The sequence below is a fragment of the Eulemur rufifrons genome, chromosome 5, assembly GCF_041146395.1.
Source record: "Eulemur rufifrons isolate Redbay chromosome 5, OSU_ERuf_1, whole genome shotgun sequence".
NCBI classification, from domain to species: domain Eukaryota; kingdom Metazoa; phylum Chordata; class Mammalia; order Primates; family Lemuridae; genus Eulemur; species Eulemur rufifrons.
The window spans coordinates 40,803,090-40,813,275 of record NC_090987.1 but is presented as its reverse complement, the minus strand read 5'-3'; the positions used below and the strand labels follow the sequence as shown (position 1 = coordinate 40,813,275).

Genomic DNA, 10,186 nt, shown 5'->3' with positions numbered 1-10,186 from the left:
TATATAAATGATTGAACAAATGAATAAACAAATGAATGAATATATGACAAGTACTAGCATTGGGTTAATGCTAGGGACTCCTCTCAGTGAGGCTGAAATACGTTCAGGAAGCCAAGGTGTAAGATGGTAAGTGCCCAAAGAGACACATAGGTAAATTGAGAGCTCTTCCTAGTTTAGGGTACATGCTGTCAGATTTTGCTTTCAAAGATGAAGGGATGGAGAATATTGAAAGTCTTTCTATATCTGCAGTACTGGGAAGAGCTGGGGCAAGTGTAATGCTTTTTTTTTTTTTTATCTACTATAGGGAGCCCTTAAGAATCTTTCTGTAGTCTGGTGCTTCCACAATTCACATACTGGCTCAGCTCAGGCATCAATTTATGAAAAAGGAAAGGTAACTCATCAGATAGTTTTCCAAAGCCGCCTCACATACTTCTGTCCCTAGGGAACCCTCTAACAGCCCTGGGGACTGTTATCCTTACCCTTGTGGTCTGAGGCCCACAACGGACACTACCCCACAACAAAGAAGGCAAAGTGTCAGCTGCCCTGTGTAACAGAGTCAGGGTCTAACAGACTCCTTTGAGGAGATGGAAGACTCCTAAAATCCTTAAAACAAACACCGTACAAGCATCTGAATGATTTGTTCTCCTCAAAAGAACTTTATGAAAGGTCAGGGATTTTCTACCAAGGAAGAGACCCTGGATGTAGCAGCAGCAGCAGGCAGTAGATCACTTTTTTTCCCAAAAGGCTAAATCTAATGCCCAAAAGTAGTTGTAAAAATACTTAACCACTGAAACAAAAATAACCATTAGAACCATGAATGCTAAAGTAAGACAGGAATACTTTTTCCTTTAAGTTTAATTTTTAGGCACTTAAATCTCAGTACTCTTCACCCAGATGTCTGTATATATCACTCACTTCCTTCTTTCAGGTCTTGGTATAAAGGCCACCTAATCAGTGAGGTCTTCCCTGACCATCCTATAGAAAACAGAATCTGCCCTAATGCAGAATCTCCTTTCTCTCTTATCCTGCTTTATTTTTCTCACCAGGCTTACTTTATATTTGCTTATTTAATATTACCTGTCTCCCCCAGTAAGCTCCATCTGGGCCAGGATTTTTTATATTTTATTCACCATAGTCTCCCATTTTATTTAGAACATTTGCCTGGACAGTAATAGGTGCTTATTAAGTATGTTTTGAATGAGCCACAAACTGGGAATGACCCAAATTCACCCATTAACAGGTGAGTGGATAAACGAAATGTAGTATATCCATACTACTCAGCAATATAAAGGGAAGAACTATTGATATTTGCAACAATATATGGATAAGTCTTAAAATCATTATGTGTTATCAAAGAGGCCAGACACAAAATAAATCAATAAATATTATACGATTCCATTTGTGTAAAACACAAATGAAAGGAGTTCAGTGGAAGCTGATGATAGGGGATAGAAAGGATAGAGGATAGAGGAGGGAGGGAGGGAGGAACTGCAAAGGAGCACAGGAATCTTTGGGGGCTGATGGACATGTTCCATATTTTCATTGTGATATTGGTTTCGCAGGTGCATAAAACTTGTCAGAACTCATTGAATTTTATACTTTAAATGGATATAGTTTATTATGCATATATTATTCCTCAGTAAAGTTCAAAAGGAAAAAATATTTGTTGAATTAATTTACCAGTGCTTTTACAGCTTAAGGAAAACTAGAAATTTTAGATAAATAATGTTTATAAATTTGAACCACAAGATACTGGAAATATAGAGTTTTTTCCCTTTCTCCCATTTAAGCAAGAGGTTTCAGAGTGCTATCTCCCATACATGAGTGGACAGATCTTTGTTTAGCTGTCCCAAGGGGATATGAAATAGGAGTTTTGAAATTAGCTGGCTCATGCATAAATAAGTGACCTGTACTCAGGCATAACTACAGAAAGGAAAGATTATGCTTGAATGTAGATTCCATATTACAATTATATTTTCCAAATTCACTTCAGCTATTTATACCAAAATCTCTAAATGACAAACTTTCTCAATTAACACTTTCCTTAAGGCCAGGGACATGTCCCTCCTCATAAGTAAAATCTCCTTAATATCTTCACATAATGCTGACTTCCATTCTATAGTCTACATACACTGTAGTTCACAGTGTTACAGAGAATTGCCAATTTGTAATATGAATACCAAACACTGGTTTACATTTTCCTGTAGAATTATCAACCCCAAAATATAAAAGTCAAATCAATTTTGAAACTGCTAATTCCTATAAAATACATTTTTTAAACAATTGAAGAAATGTGCACTTGCTTTTAAAATGAAGATGCAACACTGTACAGGAACTCTACAACCACTCAGAACAGAATAGTGTGTTTCACAATTAAGTTTATATTAGTTACATTTGGCAAATTGGACAAAGAAGCAATAATACACACTATGAATGTGCTACGTTCTTCTTTTAATCAATGAAGCACTGACCACATTTTGTTAAGCAAAACACTGGAATTAGAAAAAGTAAAGAAGCTAGATTCTTTACTTATTATTCACTATTTTCATATAAACCTTCTAACATTTATAATGGAAGATGAAATTTTAAAAATGTTTAGCCATGAAAGCAATATTAATAATAAAAACTTAAAGTAGGTACTATATTTTACTAAAGTATAGCTCAGGATGGTAAATGCCAGAAAAAGGGAATTATGCAAAAAAACCTAGAGACATGAATGGCAATAAATTGAGAAAAGAGATACTTTTATAAGTAATACCAATTATTTTTTGCATTGAAGGGATAAAGTCTTAAAGTAATTCTGCCCCCCCCCTTCCTTCTCAGCTATAGCTTGCCCAATGATCTAAGATCAGACCCTCTTCATTCTCTAGGGAATAACATGAAAGTGATTGAAAATAAAATGAGGGGTTGAAACTCTATACTTCAGAAGACAGAATCAGTTACCTGACACACAATACCAATCTTTGCCGTGTTAAGAATGTCAGTGTTTCACAGGCCCCACTCAGGAAGAGTTGCTTCAATACACGCTTCTGTGGCTTTATTCGGTTTGGTTACACCTCAGGGAGTTTAATTTCATGCAAAGCTTTTAGATAGTGCTTTTCAGTGACAGAGGCAAATCCTGGTACCTTAAGAGAGCAGTTGGAGTTCAGGAAAAATGAAAGCAACCTGGACTATTAATGCTTGATCTGAACTTTGGCCTTGCTCTGGAGTTAGTCTTCAAAAACTGAAAAAGAAGGAGAATGTTGGTAACACTTAAGATATTAAATAAAAGTTAAACATATTGGAATAAAAGATGATCTTGTTACATTTGGGACTTATATTATGGCCATAAAGGGAAATGGCAATAAAAAGTAGATGTGAGAGATTTAACTAAACTGAACTGACTTCATGAAAGGCTTAAGAATCAGCCTGACTGGAAAAAGAGAGGTAAAACACCTGCACTACTAGTCCACACATGAACAATGCATTTATTTTCAAACAAAGAGCAGATAATGCTCAAGCTTTGGAAGGGGAGATCTATTTTTCAGAGAAAGTATGGACACCTGAAAGAAACACAAGAGGCATTGTGTTTAGGAATGAAACATGTGATCTAAGGAAATGCCAGTTTATCCAAGTTTTGGCTGGGTTACTTCTTTGTTAAGAGAAGGGACATATTTTTGAAACAACTGTGATTAACTGAAGATTAATGTGCCTTTTTGGAATTACCTATAATTTTAAAAGATTACATTGTAGCTTGTAAGCCTGGTAAAGAACAAATCAGGTGATCTTTGTAAAAAACAAAACATCACATGTGTTTTACTGTTTAGAATTTATCCCCAAATACAGAAGAACTCTACATTTTGCTATTTACTAAGAGCAATTTTGTTGATTCAATTTGACTTCTCTTTCAGCTTTTTGTTTCTTAACATGGTCATATCACCACCTGTTATTTAATCTTTCTCAAAGTTTATGTAATCATGCTAGTGACTGAAAAATCACACAACTGGGATTTCAAATCAGATAAACTTCTCAAAGTTCTCTTTAAATCAAAGGATAGTGCCTGAGTGAATTCTTCTTATACATTATAGAACTCATAGACATGGGAACTCTCTGGGTCACAAATTAGCTCAAAGGATCAACACAGATGGTTACAGTTGCTTTTTGAGTCTCATGCCGTTTCTGAAACAGAGTATATTCTCCTAGCTGTTGCCTTCTTTGGCTGTGTGACTTCACACAAGCTTGATATTTAGCTTCTCCGCCCTTCTTTTCTCCATCTGTAAAAATGGAGTACTAACGAGCCCACAGGATTATTCTTAGTATTACTTTTTATAGTTCATGTTTATAAAAATTTACCAGTATATTTATCAGTCTCTTTAATCAACATTATTTCTCATATCACTCTTTTCTTCTGCATTGTTTTCTGCTCCCTGAAGTACCTACTTTAGTGTTCTCTTGAGAAAGATCTGTGAGTTTTGCCCTTGAATGATATTTCAGTTGGTTATTGACTTTTAAGTAGACAGTAAATTTATCTCAGCTCTTAAAAGATATTATTTCATTGCTGTATTCTGTTGATGCTGATAAGAAATCTGTCATCAGACTGTCATTCATGTATAAGCAATTCATCTTTTTTCTAAGACTGGAGTGGTATAATTGGAATTAATGTAATTTTAAGGTTTTTGTCTTGTTTTTTGTCTTATTTATCTGAAGGACAGAGAGATTGATTAACCTTAGATTTGTTAATAAAACTGTATTAAGAAAACCACTGAAATTATATAATATATAGTTATCGAACCAGTAGAGGGGGAAAGAAGAAACAAAAATTGATCACACCAGTCAAAGGAAAGTGAGAAATGGTAAATACAGAGAAAAAACCAGAAAAACTGGAAGCACAAAATAAGATGTTAAAAATAATTCTAAATAAGCAGAACTTGAAGATGGCCCTAACATTCCCAGTCTCTAGTATACATACACTCTTATACAGTTTTCAACCAAACACTAGTCTAGGTACTACTGAAAAGAATTTTGCAGATATCCTAAACCAGTTGACCTTAGATAAGGAGGTTATCCCCAGGTGGGCCAGAAGAAGCCAGAGATTCAAAGCATGAGGGGGATTTAATGCACAAAAAATTCTCCATTATTGGCTTTAAAATAGAGAGGGCCATGTGGCAAGGAATGCAGGTGGCCTCTAGGAGCTGAGAGTGGCCGCTGGTTGACAGCCAACAAAAAAATGGGGATCTCTATTGTACAACCACAAGAAACTTAAAGGAGGACCTGGAGTTCTAGATAAAAACATAGCCCAGCCAATACCTGTTTTTACCTTTATAAGACCCTGAGTAGAGGAACAAATAAGAAAGTGTGGACTATAGTCAAGAAAAAACCAAAATAGTCAATATCTATCAACTCTGAGGTGGCCCAGATGTTGAATTTAGTAAAGACTTGCAGAAGACGTATTCAGTGATCTGAATGTTTAATGAAAATACAGTGTTAGTAAGTGAATAGACAGAAAATCTCAGCAGAGAAACATAAACTATAAAAAATAAAATCCATTGGTTTGAATTAGGCAATGGATTCTTAAATATGACATCAAAAGCATGAGCAACAAAGGAAAAATAGATAAATTGTACATCATCAAAATCAAACTTTTGTGTTTCAAAGGACATTATTAAGAAAGTCAAAAGACAACGCACAGAATGGATGATTATATGCTTTGCAAATAATATGTCTGATAAACGACCTATCTCTATAGGGGACATATCTCTAAATATCTAGAATATATATAGAACTCTTATAACTCAATAATAAAAAGACAAATATCCCAATTAAAAATGGACAAAGGATCTAAATAGACAGACTCCAAAAAAGATGTACAAATAGCCAATATATACATGCAAAGATACTACTCCACATCATTACTCATCAAGGGAATGCAAATTAAAACCACAGTGAGAAACTAAGTTATACCCACTAAGATGGCTAAAATTTAAAAGTCAGATCATAACAAGTATTGGTGAAGATGTGGAGACATTAGAACTCTCATACATTGCTGGTGGGAATGTAAAATGGTGTAGCCACTTTGGAAAACAGTCTGGCAGCTACTCAATCAGTTAAACATAGAGTTATCATATGACTTCGTAATTTTACTCCTAGGTATCTACTCGGGAAAAATGAAAATATATGTTAACATAAAAACTTGAACACAAATGTTTATAGCAGCATTATTCATCACAGTTAAAGGAGGAAACAACCCAATGTCCATCAGCAGACAAATGGATATACAAAATGTGGTATACCTATACAATGGAATATTATTTGGCAATATAAAAGAATAAAATTCTGATACATACTACAACATGGATGAACCCTGAAAACATTTGCTAAGTGAAAAAAGCCAGACACAAAAGACAACATATTATATTATATGATTTCATTTGTATGAAATGTCCAGAATAGGTAAATCTGTAGAGATGGAAAGTAGATCGATGGTTGCCTAGGGCTTAGGGTAAAGAATTATGGTGATAGCTAAAAGGTACAACGTTTCTTTCTGAGGTGATGAAAATGTTTTAAAAATGAGTGTGGTGATGGTTGCATGTCTCAATATCTGTAAATATACTAAAATCCACTGAATTGTACATTTTAAATGAGTGAACTGTATATAAACTATTTCCTGTAAAGCTGTCATTTTTTATAAATGAATTAAATGAAAATCCTAAACTGAAAACTATAAAGTAACTGAAATAAAGAAAATTCAGCAGATGAGCATAACAGTATATTGGAGATGAAAATTGAAAGAGTCAGTGAATGTGAAGACAGGTCAATAGAAATTATACAATGTGAAGAACAGAGAGAAAACTATATAAAGAGACAAAGTGGTTGAAAGTAAAAGAATGAAAGAATATACATCATGAAAATAGGAAAGCTGGTATGACTATATTAATGTCAGACAAAGTATAACTCAAGATAAAGAATATTGCAAAAGATAAAGTGGGAAATTTCATAGTGATAAAAAAGAGAATTCATTAGGAACAGCAAACAATCCAAATATGTATATATCTAATAAGACCTTCAAAATTCATTAAGCAAAAAGTGACAGAAATTAAGAAAGAAAGAGACAAATCCACAAACAATATTGCAGACTGTAATAATCCTCTCTCAGTAACTGAGTCTCATACTCTATTGATCTACGAGTTCTTTGAGGATAGGGACCATGTCTCACACAACTTTGTATCCCCAGGCCTGGCATTGTAAATAATGATTACTATTATTTTTAATTATTTCTACAACTTTGTAAACACTTACTAAGTGCCAGGCTCTTGCTAAACACATTGCAAATATTATCCCATTTCATTCTTATAATAATCATAATATTCCTTTTTACAGATGAAAAGACTAAGCTCAGAACCCCAGTAACTTACCCAAGATCTAACAATTAGTATATGGTTGAACTGGGATTTAAACCCAGGATTTTCTTGTTTTGAAAACCAAACTCTTAACAACTATCCTATAATGCTCAGGGGGAAAGAATTGGATTGCTAGGGAGAGATATATAAAAGCTTACCACTGCCTTCCAAGCCAGAAGTAATATCACATTGCTACTTAGAAAATGTGACCTCTGGCCACGTTTCCAGCTAATTACAACTTATCTGACATTGAAGACACTGATCACCACATTCTCACACATGGGAAATCTCTAAAATGTATCACAGAAAAAAATAAGTTGTAGTGACACAAGTATAAAAAGAAAGAAAGAAATATGAAATACTAAGTTTTGTAAAGGTGGCTGAGTTTACTTTTCCTTGGTGAGTCTAATTATTATTGCTGGCACATAAAGTGAAGCTATTTGCAAACTCATATCTTAATTTGGCACAAGGTAGCAATTTAAAGGAAAAACTATGGGTGGGGGAAAAAAATCACTGCTTACAGCAGCACACAAAACCAAAGTGATGCAATTTTCACTGCATGTCTCCTCAAGTTGGAGAATTCATTAGCACCTATATAGTACCTGAGTAATTTCAGACAAAACAAGTTGCAATATTTAACCAAGTTTACCTTGCTTTGTAGTTCTACGACTTCTTATTAGAAGTTTAAGTATACCAATTACTTCAACATTAAATACAGATATAAAATAACCATTTCAACTTTTTTCTTTTTACATCTTGATCAATCATAAAATTTTCTAAGTAATAAATTCTCAAGAGTATATCCTACTTTTGATATTAGTGCTGAAACATTAAAGTTGGAATAAAATATCATAGTGCTCTTTTGAATTCTAAATAAATTTTAATTTACACTACTTTTTTTTAATAGTAGATAAAATACTTAAGTGGACTAACCAGCTTCTAACTGTTCTCATTTCACTGATACGTGTTTCTAGTCAACAAGGATGGACACCATCAGCCTTGTACTAAATAACCTGATCCTTGGCCAAAACTGAGTGTTCTGAAGTGGATACATCACCTAACCTCTGTCAATCTGATTCTCCATCCTGGAGATTTAGAATTGGGACCTAATTCTAATCAGCTAAGGCTATTTGCTTAAACTAAGTTGCTGCTGGGAGGATTTCCACCCTCATCCCTCATAAACACTGTGAAGCGAAAGTAACAAAGGTAAAAATTATATTAACAAAAAATACCAGCACTATAGGCTGAATTGTGTCCCTGCCCCCAAAATTCTTACGTTGAAGTTCTAATCCTCAGTACCTCAGAATGTAACTGAATTTGAAGATAGGGTCTTTCTTTTTTTTCCACATCAGACAGGTAATGTGCCAACCAGGTTTGACGGAGGCATATCTCACACAGTAGCATAAAAACCCAATTATCACACTTATGAACCACAAAACGATCTAGGGTCTTTAAAGAAGTAATTACATTAAACTGAAACCATTAGGATAGGTGTCCTTATTGGACAATCTAATATGACTGGTGTCCTTATTAAGGTGAGGAAATTTGGACACAAATTTGGACACAGACGCATACAGAGAGAATATGATGTGAAGACAGAGGGAGAAGATAGCCATCTACAAACCTAAAAGAGAAGCCTGGAACAGATCCTTCCTTCATGACCCTCAGAAAAAGACAATCTTGTTGATACCTTGATCTTGGACTTTTAGCCTCCAGAACTTCGAGACAATAAAATTCTATTGTTTAAGCCATCCAATCTGTGGTACTTTGTTATGGCAGCCCTAGCAAACTAACACAACCACAAAGGGACACATCCTTGTTTGAGTTGCTCAGGATAGAATATAAAGCCCTGAGAGCATAAGTATCAGAAGCCACAGAATCAAAGAAGATAGTAAAACTACTCTGCATGGCACCAGAAAAAAACTGTTTCCCTCATGAGGAGAAGAGAAAGCAGTCAGTAAGAAAGTTTGAAATAGGACTTTTTTAACGAAGGGCCAAAAGAAATTTCTCAGGAGTATCTGAAAGTATCCCCAGTAGTCAATGCTGATTATATTGCTATGATATAAACCTCCAAATCTTCAACAAAGTTTACTACATATGGAAACATGAATCCAGAGCCAGAGGTGACCATGAGAACATCAGCCTGGCATTCCCCCGTCCCCTTATATCACTGCCTTCTCATTCAGAAATCTGTAGAGATCTCGCAGAAGCCACCAGAATCCCACTGGACATAGTTCATGCCAATATTATATAAATCTCAAAGTACTGGGATATTTTAGCTGTCACTTGGATCTGCAAAGAAAGATTAAGTAGGCTTGCAGATAGATGCAGAAATGAAAGACCAGGTGCCCCAGAGAGAAAGAATGAGAGTAAGGAGGTTTTCCATTTCATGGTTCTATTTCCTCATTTGGCCAGACTGATTCCTTGCTTTAGACATACCTAACATCCCTATATTCTTCTTAGGATACCTTTATAGTTTCAAAATAAATCCCCGACTTTTTTGATTTAAAGTAGTCCAAATTAGTTTCATTTATGACTAAAGGAATTTTAACTAAGACTTATATAATATACATATGAAGGGACATAATAAACAGCAAAACCAGGTAAACAGTTACTGGAAGTTTTAATCACACTGGCCACTATTCCAAGCAGGTCATTTGATAGTACAACAATACAGTGAGTAATAGTACTGTCTCATTTTCCAAACTAGTGTCCCACAGAACACGTCACACAATATTAGGTAGGGGTTAATAACATGCTATAAAAAAGAGTGTTCTGAGGTCAAATACATTTGGGAAATATGAGCACCA

At 34.7% G+C, this 10,186-nt stretch overlaps 1 pseudogene; it reads right to left on the bottom strand.

Moving 5' to 3' along the window:
• Nucleotides 1-8,722: 8,722 nt before the first annotated feature.
• LOC138383563 (small nucleolar RNA U13) lies at nt 8,723-8,818 on the bottom strand (annotated as a pseudogene).
• Nucleotides 8,819-10,186: the final 1,368 nt, after the last annotated feature.